Source organism: Chaetura pelagica, unplaced genomic scaffold, assembly GCF_000747805.2.
Source record: "Chaetura pelagica isolate M959 unplaced genomic scaffold, ChaPel_1.0 scaffold221, whole genome shotgun sequence".
Lineage (NCBI taxonomy): Eukaryota > Metazoa > Chordata > Aves > Apodiformes > Apodidae > Chaetura > Chaetura pelagica.
Genome location: NW_009952533.1, coordinates 10,785,936 through 10,800,935, shown reverse-complemented (window position 1 = coordinate 10,800,935; position 15,000 = coordinate 10,785,936). Strand labels below are relative to the sequence as shown.

Here is a 15,000-nt window from a genome sequence, read left to right as displayed (position 1 = left end):
AGGGATTTTTTTTTTATGGTTTCTATGAAAGCAGGATGAAGACATTCTTCCATTTAAATGTGGTATTTTTTGCTCATATTTGTTAATATGTGATTTCTACATTAAATGAAAACTAAATTTCTATAGATGATGTGAAGCTGCTTTCTGACATTGCAGTGAGAGATACTGCGCATTTTAGTGAGTTAAAATGGTAACCATTTCAGGATAATTTCCAGTGAAGTTTTGCTCATCTAAAGAGATAGAGCTTTACAAAATTGGTTTTGATAAGCAAGCACGTAAAAAGAGTAGACTTCAAACACTTTAGATCTCATGGGTTATGTGATTTCTCACACCAGGAAGAATGAAACTTCTCATTTTGTCTCAATATTTGCCTGTATGGGCAGCATCTGGATTAGGTGTGCCCATCTTCCATTGTGGCTTGTTCAAAAGAGGCAACTTTTGAGATAGAGCTGAATTTGAAAGGAGTTTTATTATTAAATATGAAGAAAATATTAATTTTTTTAAGCCAGGCCTAATAAAACTGCATTCAGCCCTGCAGTGTCTTTCACGTAGGGTCAAATTGAGAATTTTGATATAAATTTCTCTGTTTTCTTTCTAGATAGGTATTATGTTTAACTAGAAATTACAGGATAAAAATAGATGAAGCACTGTCACACATGAGACTGAATGTTAACACCCTCAGAGGAGAGCATTTTCATCTTCTACCATTCCACAAATTCTGCTGTATCTCAAGTTGCAGGTCTCACTTAAATAGTTGATTCAGGCGAAAATAAAAACAGGTAATAATAAATTTTAAAAATCTCATTTTAGAGGCTCCTTTACATTATTATTTGTTTATAACTTTATTCAGTACTTGTGCTATTTATTAGCAGGATTTGGCAAAGCAACAATGTCATTATAGAATAGGTAGTCTCAAAGATTGTTTGGCTGCAGTAGTACAAGCTTATTCAACAAAATCTGTACTTAAGGTTCTCAGTTCAAGAAGGTGAAATTTGTAGATTGAAGAAAGTGGTTATTGAAGTCAGCAAGGTTAAATGCAGCTGAATCCTAGGATTTTCTTAACTGCAACCATTTCTGGAGTGTCTCTTGATCGTGAAGGGTAAGTGCGGATCAGATTTAACTTTATGAGCATTTTTTTCAAGGAGAATGTTGGGAGTAAATAGGGAGTCTGAAGGGCAAAATGTCCTATCTGTAGAGAAAGATACCTTAAAACATTTTTTAAATGTCCTAAAACAATATCTTAAAGGTTAATTAAAATGAGAATTTGAAGGGTATTAACCTTCCAAGCAAATTAAATAAATATGCAAGGACCACATTTAAAAATGTAGGACAACAAAGATAAAAGGCTTGACAGTCCTGTGTTACAGTGAGGAGCAGAGGCAGAGAGGAGTGTTGAGCTTGTGCATATTCTAGATAACTACTTTAGTTCAATTATTTTTTAATCCCTTGCTGTGAATTTGTTTCAAGCTTTTAGTGTTGTGATCTTGTTCCACGTAGATCCATTTGTTGAATTTGTACATGCAGACTTGCAAGCAGCAGTGGATAAATGGGTGAACTGTGTTAATGACTGAGTTCACAAGATGTTCTCCTGAGCCATCTGTACAAGAACGGAGGCACTATGTCTCCATTACTTCTGTAGGGATTTTTGTATAATGTAACCACTGGAGCTGAAGTAGAAATTGGATGTTGGCCTTGAACAATGTATTATCTGTGACTGGGTTATGTGTAGGTCTAGGTTGGGTTTTTTTCTAGTGACAGGCTGTGTATAACAAAAGTTGTTGTCTTGCTACCAAGTGAAGTAATTTTTCCTTGGCTGTGAGGGAAAGAACTCTTTTTACCTTCAAGTCAGGACTCAAATTGAAGGATTTCCAACTAAATACTGGTTTGATAATATATGTTGATGTTTCCAAAAACTTCCTTATTTTGCTGAGACCTTTTAATGAACGGTTCTTGCTCTTTATGGGGACAAGGATGCAAGAAGCAGTTTGATGCTTACCCAGTAATAAACTGATTGGTGGGTTGCCTGCCTGTGTTGTGATTAGGTCAGGTCTTCAAATCCCTCTTTTACTGGAAAAAAAAGCAAGGGGTTTTTGGAGGTTTTTCCCGTGGGGAAGAGACAGTAGATTTTTTTTTTTTTTTCATCTGAGATCAATGAATTGAGGAAATAATTCAATTTCCCTCTTCCACAACCCATGTCAGTGCTCAGACAGAAGGGTAACTTGCATATACAAACCTGTACATTGAAGAGCTTCTACTGGGGAAAGGACACAACATCACACCTTAGTTCCATAAGAATTAAAATGAATCCCATATGAAAATTGGCAAATGGGACTTCTTTGGTTGTTGTATGCAGAATGTTGTGTTCATCTTTGTGACTCAGTTGTTTCTGTGCTTAGAGAAAAGTAGAAAGGTTACATTATGTTCATTGTGCAAGCATAGAAATGCTTTCTAATTCTGACATTGCAACACTTCTGCAATAAGATCTTGATAACAAAATTCCCTTAATTCAGAGGTGTATAATGAGAAGGGACTAGTTTTGACAGTGGTGAAAGAGGTATAGCTGACAAGAATGGAAGTAAAGGCTTTGTTTTCAGAAACTTCTGCTGACAGGACTTTGAAGATATGCTACCTGGGAAAAAATAGTTTAAATGAGTGGCAAGTTAGTATAGATATGCTAAAGGGATTGCCTAGATGAGGGGCATAAATGAGAGAAATGCAGTTAAAACTAAGGTCTTCAAAGCCAGTGCAAGTGTGAGGAGAGTAAGGGCTTCTAGTAAGAAAGAACATAAAGCCTTGCCTGAACAAGAAAATGTCAATCTAGCTGTAGTGACTAACCCATGAATATAAAGGGGAGGGATCCCATCTCACCCCATAAATGTATATTGCAAAAACTTCTTCAAATGAAATAGATCATGCCTAGGGACTTGTTTTCAAACAAAAAATTCATTCAAAATTTATTCTTTCATTTACTAGCTACCATTGTAGAAATGATATTAAAACAAACAAGGCCTCCCTCCCCCAGCCTTAGCATTTTTAGTGTTGCTGTTGTGCTGTCAAAAAGCCTCCCCTTGCCAGCGCAAAGATGAACTTGCTGGTTTGTTCAAACAGGTAAATTACCAGATGCTTTGCTTTCTATGTGTAGAACATGGAAGAGGAACAAAATGCAAAATCTAAAAAAAAAGCTATTGAAATAGTTGTGGCGGAGATGAAACTTATGCTAGTGACATTGTGGTGACAGTTAAATGATTTTTTCTTTAATAGCTTAAACAGGAACAATCACATTATCCTTTACTTTTTTGCAAATATGTATTTTCTATATATTACTAATAGACAGTTGGTCGTGCAGTAGGTTTTTATTAGGAGTAAGCAAAGTTTGATGGGGGCTTTGTGTTGTAACATGGGAAAGCCAGGTTGTATTGTTCTATCCTTTCAGGAACTCCATGCTTTCACCTTCTTGATAGTTTTGCTAGGATGGTTTTGTTGTGTGAAACTATCTGTAGTTTATAACAGAAATTAGGAACATTGTTGCTTTGCCTTAATGCAGCTTTCTAAACAAATTGGAACACTTCTACAGAGGTCAGTCTTGCCCGTGTAATTACATTAACAGCCCAGGATGTTGCCAGTGCTGGTCAAAAATTGTGTCTTTTCATGTTCTTGACTAACGTAGATCAACAAAAACACACATGGCATGCAGACTAGACCCACAGACATAGTTTGTTGATACATTTGTATTCATGCTAGAGCTTATGTTACATACATTTTACTGATACATCTTTTTAGCATGATAAACTTAAAAAAAAGGTGGAGGGGGGGCAGTGATATGATTCAAGGAGGAAGAACCTTGACAGTCTAGTGAGGCTAAGGCTTTCAGATAATACAGAAAATGGTGAAAAGCTCTAGCCAGTATAAGCAGGTAGCTAGTTTTTCTGGAGTTCATGTTACTGTTTAATGGTTTAGATTGATTACTAAAAATTATATCCTGTGCTATTTTTATTTTTGTTATTTTCTGCTTTGACTAGTTAAAGAATTATTAGAAATAAGCTGTAGAATTAGTGGACCTAGAAAAGAAAGACAGATTGCAATAACAAAAAATTAAATTCTGAATCTAAATTTTGAAAAAATCCATTTTGCTAAAGTTTTCTTTGATGTAGAAGTAAACTTCATGCTGAAGTACTGCCTGATCTAGGCAAGCCCTGTACTGCAAAGAGGGTCTACAGTGATGTATCTGAAAGAAAATGGAAGTGTTGTACAAAAAAAGAAGTGAGAGGAGTTATTACAAAGTCATGATAACATTTACTTTTCAAAAACTAAACATTGTTGTTAAGATTAACAAGAATAACAGTGATGTGACATGTACACTAACAGTGGAAAGTATAGGAGAGTTGGTAAAGTTTTCCATATGCTGTGGTACTACTTTACTGTCTTTCAAACTTTGCTCAAGTTGAAGTTTTTTGAGTTCTGTTAAAAAAATGCGCACATGCACACACAGATATATATACACACACTTTGGTTTTTCAGCAATTGCAGAAACATTTGAAAATCTCTTTATGACTTTAATCTGACCCAGATAATTTCCATATGAAATGTTAGAAAAATCTGCATAGTTAGCGAAGTGGAGAAATTAAAATAATCTGATATTTAATTTTTTCACACACTTTTACTTTCCTCTTCATTGGCCTGCTTCAATCTCAAACGTCCCAAAACACATATGTCCTAAAAAAAGAACAAAACCAACCAACACATTTTTTTCAAGGCATGAAAGTTCTTAATGTTCTCTGATTATTTTATAAATATTGAAAAGTGTGAAGGTTTCTTAATTGCTGTATTAAATGCATATTATAGAAGTGCAGTTTCTTATAATTCCTCCTTCTGAACAGAGAATTGCTAACCAGCAGCCAGCAGGGTGCTGCAAACTTAACTTTCAGATTTTATTATTGCAACTAATTATTAGGAAACAAGGAAAAGCAACAGACTGCACATTACAAAGTATGGAATTCTACTGTTTACTCTTGATGAAATTAATCTTTATTGAGAAGAGGAAGAACTTCAGAAATATTTTCTTATGTTTGAAGGTCCAGCTGATGTTTAAAAAAATAAACATAGTGGGTTATCAGTAGCTCATTTTTTTCTTAGTATTGATGAAGACAGTTTCTAATATTCTTAATTCAGAATTAGCATGGAAGAATCAAAGGTTCATCAGTGCAGTGAATAACAAAAAAGCAAGAGTGTAACTGAAAAAGCAAGTAAACATGAAAACCTTAAACCCACACCTGGTGTTGATCTGTTAGTCTCAGGTTATGCCTGAATTGTAAACTCATTTTGATTTTTGCCATGTGAATTATAAAATGCTTTATAATTCAAATTAGGATTATGGTGTTGGATCACAGTACATCTGTATTAACAAATTTGTTCTATGAAAAGAAATACTTTGTTCCAATATGCTATAGCCAGAATCTTCATTGTTCTCATATCTTTTGTCCTGATACTTTAACAAAGTAAGTCAAAAACGTGGAGTGGAAACAGAGAATTTTTGTTTGGTAGTGTTTTAGCTTCCAATTCCCAGTTGAGGCATTTGGGTGTGAGGGAAGGTGTTTAAGTACTGTCAGCACAGGTCAGGTGTCTGGTTTAAGGTCAGGAGCAGAATTTTTTACTGTCCTAATATTCTTGGGGTTAATTATACAGCTAGTAAAGACTTCTTAATAAAATTTGGATAAATCCTAGCTGAAGTGTAAATTTAGACAGCATCTTTTTGGTAGAGCATTGGAGAGATTTAAAGACAACAGAAAGGTAGCTGAGTTAGTTTTTAATACGGTTAGTTACATGATAGTCTGTGTTTTCTGTCTGTATAGAAAAATAATATGTCAGAATTCACTTCAGTCAATATGCTCATCTTAACCAGGAGAGACAATTTTCAGTATGTTCTTTTTGAATGAGCATATTCTTTTTGCGTGGTCTTCACAGTGTGGTGCTATCTGCCTTTTTGTTTACTGTGTAATAGTAATTAGGCATATGAATGGTTTAGTGCTAACATAGATTTCCTTCCTTTGAGGTTGTCTCCAATTGGAGAGTTGAAGACTGCATCATCTGCAGCCAGCACATTTTGATTGTGTCTTGAAGCCAGTTTTGTTTTGATTTCTACCTACCTAGACAAATATGAAGCAAGAGTGGTCTAGTATAGTAGTTTGTTTGTTACTTTGTGTGGAGCAACATGGACAGAAATGAGGAAAGGAAGGAAACCTCCTCGTAATTAGCAAGTGAGGGGAAAAAACATTGGTTTCTCTTGGTAGTGGTGTGCTTTTCTACAGCTGTGTCTGCATCACTATTACCTGTTTGTAACCTGGAAATGTGAAGTCCTTTTGCTATTCTTCTTTATCCCAAATTATAATCTGAAAAAAGATAAAGCATGTAATTGGAACCAAGGCATTCTTTACTTCTATATTGTCACATTAAAGTTATTTTTTTTTTTATGGTTTCCCAATCTTTCTTTAATAGAAATAAATGTTAAGAGAGTACATTTTCTCTTGTAAAGTAGATCTCTTATAGCATCTCTAACATAAGTCTGGTTTTTCTGGTATTTTTTTAAGATTACATTCTTTTGAATGGCCAGTGGCATGCTGGCTTATCCATATTACTCTTTGGATTTATTTTTAATATTAAAGACATAAATTGTACAGTTGTTTCTTTTTCAGACAGTGGTAAGATGGGTAAAATGTGAATGTAGGTAATGAACAATATTAGTGTAATGCTGTTAGCAGCTGTGTAGGTGAAATATCAGGTTTTATATTGCTATTTTATGCTCTAGGCTGATGTTGAATTAAAACAATTGTTGCATAGATCTGTGTATTGCATTTAGTAATGAAGATGTCACCAAGATTAAATGCCAAAGCTATTATATAGTTATTTGGTATGTGACAGCCTACTGTTTCTTCAAAAGGCAATTTGGGGTTATATAATAAATACTTTCTTATCCTTTACATGAATATAAATTCATGAAGAAATTTTCTGAAGAAACTCTGTCTCAATACACGTCTGTTGTTTCACTTTTGCTACCATATGCCTAACTCCATTTTCTTGATGATACTGGCCCGTGCTATTTAAGTCCTCCTGAAACCTCTCCATGTTAAACAAGCCCAGTTTCCTCAGTGTCTCCTCACGTGACAAATCCTCCAGTACCCAACCACCTTAGGGTCTCTCTGTTGGGATCTTTAGGGTTTGTCTTTCCTGTTTGAGGTGGGCAGACTATCTAGTTGCAGTCAAATGATTGCTGACTAAGTGGAGATAGTTTTATCTTTCCGTCTCCTGTCTGTGCTCCACTCAATGCAGCCCAGGATACTGTTGGTATCTTCAGGTTCCCCTGGGACCCGTTCAGCAAAGCTACTCCTCAACCAGTCACTCCCAGCCTGTATTCCTTGCAAGGGGTGATTACTTCCCATGTGTAGGGCTTTGCATTTGTTCTAGAATGTCCTAAGGTTCCCATCAGCCTGTCCCTCCATCCTGTCTCAGTCTCTTTGGACAGCTTGTCTGCCCTTGAGCATATTTGCCGATCTCCCCCATTTGGTGAATATGCAAACTTGAGAGTACACTTCCTGCAGTTCTAATATATAACTTGAAACTCACTGTTTTCCCAGCTAAAAGCAATATATAGGTATATAGATTCATTTTTTTAAATTTGAAAACTGCAAAAGAATATTTTGTGTGACTGTTCCATGCAATGTGCTCATCGCAACAGGATGGAAGTAATGGCTGTTGGCTCGGTGCAAACTGCGTGATTACTTACAACCTCAGTGTAAGCTCTCTGCCTTCCTGCTCTTACTGGATTTTCTCTTTATGCTGCTAATAGGAGATGCAAAGCATGTAATGGCAGGCTCGTTCTCAGTGAATATATGGTTTCTAATTTGTTGATTAGAGTATCTCATATTTAAAAAAAAAAAAAAAAAAAAGGTTGAAAATTAGCTCAGAGCAAAACTCCTGTGTGTGAAAATGCTTTTCAGGACCCTGAAGGATTTATTTGTTCTATATACCTGTTTAAGAAAGCATTGCTTTTCCAGAATAAGGTCAAGATGAGTCTCTGATCAGTATCTGGGAGGAAAGAGGGAATCTATTTTCAAACTTTTTTTAGAACTCAATTGTTTTTTTGAGAGAACAATATCTGTGGAGTATCGATCGCCTGTGTCCAGTAGTTAGTCAAAGGCTATCTCCTTTGAGTAACCCCTTAGCGTGGTGTCATCCTCCCTCATGTGATAGATTGTTACAATCTCAGCCAGTGTAATTACACACTAGCCAAGTGGGTCATTTATTTCTGTACCTTCACCATTTACCAAAAATCTCCTTTATCTTTGGAAGCCAGCTCTTCCTTTTGCAGTAAAAGCAAAATAACGGCACATAAAACATTAGAGTCTAAAACTAAGGGCTTGAAAAATAACTGTAAGACTAACTTTAAAAAACTGTTCTACCTTTTATGAACACCTACTATACTTTTTATCTATCTTTTTCCTAGTGTCCTAGAGAACAAAACACACAAGGCAAATTCATTGTTTTTCAAGTGTCTGGTAAACACTATTTTTTATTTGTGAATGTTTTAGGTGGTTGGTTTTTTTTATTTTATTTTATCTTTTAACACTAGATGCTTTCACTTGCATGAACATACTGTGGGCTCTACCCTCCCTCACATCAGCTCTTAATTTATGAAGTGCAAAAGCTTCTAGAAGCACTGCTACTTTTTTGCTGATGACAATGAGTGGAAGTATTAGATACGTCTTTTTGAACACAGTTTGTATATAAAGAAAAGTACGTTGTTTCAGCCTATGTGAGATTGTAGATGAAATTTGAAGGTTACAATTGTATATTTACATGTTGGGGAAGAGAGCCTCTGTAACCATTTCCATTATATTTCCTTAGGACTGTTTTTGAGGGGAAGATCAGTAGGATAGCATTGTTAGAATCTGTTTCTGTTTGGGAAAGACATATATGCTTTTTAAGATGAGCATAATGTAAAAGGACTCTAATCTTGGCTACATGACTTCGTTATCTGAGTATGAATGATTTCTCCTCTGGGCTTGGCCTTAAAGCTACAAGAAAGTCAAAGGCTAGGCTGAATGCCACATACATTCATTTTCACTGGCTCTGAATCTGTTACCTCAGTTCTTCCTGTGGTTACCATATTCTCCTTCTAACTGTCATAATATAATCAAAGTAATTGTTTGCAAATAGTAAAAAAATCTAGATATTCAAGTATTCTATAACATTTTTTTTTCTGATATCACTAAATAACACATTTCAGAAAAATTGAATCTGGGTTTTATACTGAGGGGAAAAAATGTGTAAATTTGAGATTCTTGTATTAATATTAAACTCTCAGGACTTTATATGATTGCCACTTTTTGGTTTATATTTATTGCTTTTGGTGTCCCTATATATTTTTCAGAACATGTCAAGATACTAAATCTTTCCAATCTGACATGTAAGCCAGTTTATGTATGTTTATATTTGAACCCTGTGCTGAGACAGCTTTGTGACCTACAACCTCATTCTAATCTCAAATGTATGACTTGCATCTCAAACTCAAACATATTAGCTGGTTGGAGTTTTGTTGTTGTTGTGTTTAAAGGCAGCTGCAAATGGATTTTGAATACCTGAGCTTGTCCTGTAGTTTGGCGTCCTTTTTAAATTTAGTGCTTTTTGGAAGTGGATTTTCTGGCTTCTATTAAGTTACTGATACAATCCTTTGTCAAATGCCCTATTCTGGGATCCAGGGTAGTTTACTGTATTTTTCTGTATTGAATTTTGAGCCATCTGTAGAGTAAACCAAACCTAAAGCTAAAGATCCCACATTCTGGTCCTGAAATTACAATTCAGTAGCAGTGTGCATGTAAGTATGTGCAGATAAGTGGCAATTTATTTCAGACTGTTCTTTTGCTTCTGGCCTCCCTGTTTCTAGTCCCTTTTATTCTGTTTTGTATCCCCCTGCTTGTACTCTGTCTTTGTGTGCTGCAGGTTATCTAAAAACGTTTTCTAAAGAAATAACAATAGTAATTTTAAGAGTATGTTGGGTAGGCTATACGTATGAAAATATGCTAATAATGACAGGTGTGATTGCTTGCTTTATTCAGCACCCCTAATGCTTAGTCTGTTTAGCATATAAAAATGTTCTGAAGTCTTAAAAGGAAAATGGATTGTCATGAAAGAACAAAGGGATGTTGGTAGACTAGTGGCTGTTATCTTCTGAATCTGCTGCTCAATATCTCTTTAAAGTTTTTAGCTAAATGCTTTCAGAGTAACTTTTTTTTTCATCTACAAGATTGGCTCCAAAATACCATTACTTGCAGTATTAGTGCAGTTCTACAAGAAAAGAGATGGTGTGACATACAGAGCAGAAATGGGAGAAAGCTAAATAGGTCCCATTCAGGCAAACTCCAAGAGGCAGTTATTTCTAATTAATCATGATTAAGAGATTTTTTTCTTCTGAAAAAAATATTTATAATGTTTCATAAGTGATAGAGGGCAACTAATGCTGAATAAGGGATGATAATGCTGAGAGGTGCTTCTAGTGTTTTTTTCCTAACACGTGTTCTTTGGGTGTGTAAAATACAGAAATCATATGTATGACAATTTACATGTGATCACAGCTGCCTTTGGTTTGCATCTCTTCTGTCTGCTCCACAGTTTGTGTTTTTATTTCCTGGTAATTGCCCTCCTCTTTACATCTTTCTGTACTCTCACATTGGTTTTGTATTCTTTCTTTGTCCCTGGATGAATGTACAAACAGTGTGTCCTCTTTCTCAGCTGACTTGTTTTCCAAGTTTTTGCAGCTCCCTTCCTTGTGTGTCTTACCTTCCCTTACTGGGGCAGTCTGGATGTGGATTCAGGAGCTACTTATCTGAATCCATGATGAATTCTTGGACTTAGCAGACATGATATTGAGAACAGGCATTACAGCAATTGTACAATCTTGGTGATATTTCATGGTATGAAAATTTATGCAATTTTACATAGGCACAAGATGAGGCAGTTAAGTGATACTGAAATCCTCAGTTACCAGTGATCTCATTCTAGAGTGCTATTCTGTTTTCAGTTTTCTTGTTTAATCACTTGCTCAGGGTTTCCTGAAGTTGTAGAGTAAAAGAGTTGCACTGGTACTCATTTAAAACTTAGATTCATAAATATCAAACAATCTTTAATTGCTGTGCAGAAACTGAAAACATATTTTCCTTAAAAAGAAAAGGCTATTTATTCCAAAAGTATTATCTTCCCAAAAAAATGTTCAAGTGTTTGGGTAAGCACGGAATAATTTTCAGCTGTTTTTAGCTTAGACAGAGGCAAAATTATTTAAGATCTAAATACTAATTTTGTTATGCTTTGTTATACTGTTTAGTGTATTCTCATAACCTTGCAATAGGATAACACTGACAACTGCTATTTCTTATAGGACTCTTTAATATAGTTTAATGAGTTTTATAAGGTTTTTTTGCAATATGAAATCAGTGTTTTGCATTTTTAAGTTGTTTCAAGTTATGCTGTGTACAATACTTAGTTATTTATTGTGTCTGCAGTCAGAATACACACTATGCATGTGCATTACAGTGTAATAATTAGCATATAATTTTCAGCGTTTCAATGAACTTTTGCCATAAAATTTAAGGAGATTTTAATTGCTAGCAATCAGGATTGCATGTTAATAGACTGTAGATAATTAGGAAACCATTTGCATTTTTCTTCCCACAAATTTTCTTACTATTTAAACCCTCACTTAGTGCAGACTTTTTCTCAAGACAATTGAATAATCCTATTTGTTCACAGTAGTAGTAGATACCAATTTTTTTTCTTTAGTGTTTTCTTTCAGTTCTAATGATTTGGAAAGGATTATACCTTTGATTAGTCAGATTTCCTAATCCTGGATGTACAGTATTTTCCCTCTAACTTGTAGACTAGAACAGTTGTCGCAATAATAGTAACATTGATTGAAATTTTTCATTCCTCTGTGGTAATGAAGATTTTTCTATTTCAATTGCTCCAAATGTTGGGAAAAATATTCAGCAAATTATTATGTGCCCAAGAAAATTCAGTTCTGACATATGTTGTGCTGCATAACTAGGCTGTCTGCACCCTCTTCCATGTTTGTAGTACACAAAGAAACACTTCTTTGTCTTCCATGTCTGAAATGGTTTAAATAGCAGGAAGAGTCTTTAATATTGTCACCGCTTGATTTATTAAGGTGTTTTGGATAAAGATGTACTGGTGGAAGTTGTGCATATTTATGAAGGAAAGAATAAAGGCATAACATTGGAATATTTAAGGCAGCTTTTTGTTTGCTGTAAGGCAAACAGATACGTAACGGATTTTGTGTTCCTGAAGGAAAAATAGTAATAGACCATTGCAGGGTTGGCAGTTATAATAGCACCTGAATTCCTTGTCAGTAGGTGGGCCAGAAGCCACCTCTTGAGGTTTTATTTGAAGTGTTTAAATAGACTATAAAAGATCGATCATACAAGGATAAAATAAACTATTCATACTATAAGTGTATTCATTTTACAATATGTTGAGTATATTTGGAGAACTTATCATGAAAGATCACTCAGATAAGTAAAGCATTCAGAGAATTGTGCGAGAGTGAATCCAATGCCAGAAGGAAGTCAGACAGTAGCAGCCTCTATTAAGTTTTGTACTTTCTACTGTTGACAGTCTAGAAACCCAATTATAAATAAGTGAGAAGAGACACTGAAAAAAAAAAATTAAAATCCTGCAGGAAAAATATTACAAATCCATTATATTCTTGTAAAAGAAAAGGTTAACTTTTGCCTCATGTCAAGAATGTTAAATTAAAGACTAAGTAACTGGATATGTAATGGCCATTAGTGCCTTGTGCTACATCATTGTGTGTGTTGCACAAGCCAAACTGGTAGAAAAATTAAATGGCTGATGGCACAGATATGTGAAATTTTAGCACTGGGCTTCCAAAGAAGTTATGTTTGACATCTCTGCTATATGAATTAATTGCTTACATCATTCTGTTATTAAAAAAAAATATATAAATTATAAATAGCTGACAAAGTAGTGTTTGCATATAATTACGTTGTATTATGAAAAAACAATTTTAGAATAAAAATTATAAAGCAAATGAAATCAGATAGATTTCCCTTCTATTTTACAGATGTGATCAACATTTTCTACATTTTCCTCAGTTTTCATATTTTCTCACATTCCACTCTATTTGTCCAATCAAGTCAGTGGAAGATTTGGTTCTTTGAAAATATTTTCCAGCATATGATTTATTCTGATCTATTTCATGCCATTTTCTATTTAGGAGAGAACATTAGGAAATTTTATATTACTTAAAATCAATATGGTAGCACTGCAAGGTGTTTAGCATAATTTTGAGGTAAGTTAGAATCCACTTAAATGAATTATAATTATACTGTTGGTTGTTTCAAAGCATTATTTTAGCAATAAAAAGTTTATTTCAAAAGACAAAGAAAAATAATTTTATTATTGATGTCATCACACTCTTGAAAGAGGAACTACAAGATCACAGTTTCACTTTCACCAAGCACAGATACAGTGTCCTTATTCAGAGCTGCAGAATCAGCAATAGCTTTAATAATATGTTTTTTGCTCAGCACATGGCTTGCAAATTGAGGAGTTGCAATATTAGGCTGTTTTCATCATGGTGTTGGAGCATTAGTGCCTGATGACTTTGAACAAATAGTGAGTGAATACAGAATTCAATGTTTACAACATATTTTTTTAACTTTTTTTTTTTCAGCAAATATTCATTTTTTTAAAAGTCCAGAAATTTCTGCAATTTAAAAAATAATTTTAAAAAAGACACTAACCTCGATTCTTCCAGTTTTAAGTAATGACTGGTTATAAAAGATAATTCTTACTAGGCATTTATTTAGCACTTCAGATACAATCCCTTGGGAGGGTGACAGAGCAAAAGATGAAGATGACCTATTTTGCATCCCCAAACAGCTTGCAAATGAAGTTAAAACATATCAGACAGTAACTGAGGCTCACTTAGACACACAGTTCATGAATCTGTGTTATAATGTACATTTTAAAAGTGTTATTTAACTCTTTTTTTCCCTTTTTTTTTTTTTTTTCTTTGGTGGACTGTTCTCGCTAAGTTGAAAGCCTGAAAAGTAGACATACTTAGAGCTAATTGCTCAAAAAAATATTTTCTGTGTTTTGTTTTTTTTTATATTGGACTTGAGAGGAACATGTAAAGATGGCTTAAAAGTAAGTAAGTCAGACTTTAAAAAATGTTTTACAGTAGTAGTCCAAGGATGTGTCTTCCATTGTTAGTTCAAGCTTTTAAAAAAAAATGTATTTGAAACTTGTCAGTATTCTTTTGAACTCATCACAAATTGACCTGAAAGCTTATATTTCTGGCAAATCTCAAATATTCTCTCCCCCCTCTCACCCTGAGGGTTTTTTTATTGCTTGTGAACAGTCTGGTGGAAGAGCAGGATTTGCACTTAATTTCTCTTCTCTAGATCTGTGTATTCCGCATGTATGTAGGTTATAGCATGACTACTGAAACATTTTTCTAAACTATTAAATAATAGCCTCAAAAATTTTTGCCCGTGTATAACCTTTTACCTATAGGCCTTTGCCTGTCACACTATACCTATTAACACGGGTGAGACAGTGATTAGAAGAGAGATAATTGAGTCTCTCCAGTCTGCAGTGATCGCAGCTGTTGCTGACGTTCTTGTCCTTTGCCCATCATACCTCTCCCCTGCCAGAGTAGAGGTGGTCTGCTGCATGCTGAGCAGATGTTTCTCCTTTGCATAGTTGTCTTTTGAGTGCCTTTATATACAAAAATCAGATTGCACTGCTACTGTCACTTTTATCTGATGAGAGGAAATCCCAGACGAATGAAGCTGGTTTTCTTTTCAGGCAGCTAAGCAGTGTAGCTCAGGGGCATGTTCTCTTTCCTTGCTTCTGTTGCTGCTCACTGTAAACGTTTTCTTTCTGGCATGTTTCTTCTTTAATCCCTCT

General features: G+C 34.7%; 1 protein-coding gene across 1 annotated transcript in view; it reads left to right on the top strand.

The window, feature by feature from the left end:
• Positions 1 to 15,000, top strand: part of LRBA (LPS-responsive vesicle trafficking, beach and anchor containing) — a 408,793-nt gene that overhangs the window by 169,978 nt on the left and 223,815 nt on the right. The gene's annotated exons all lie outside the window — the stretch shown is intronic.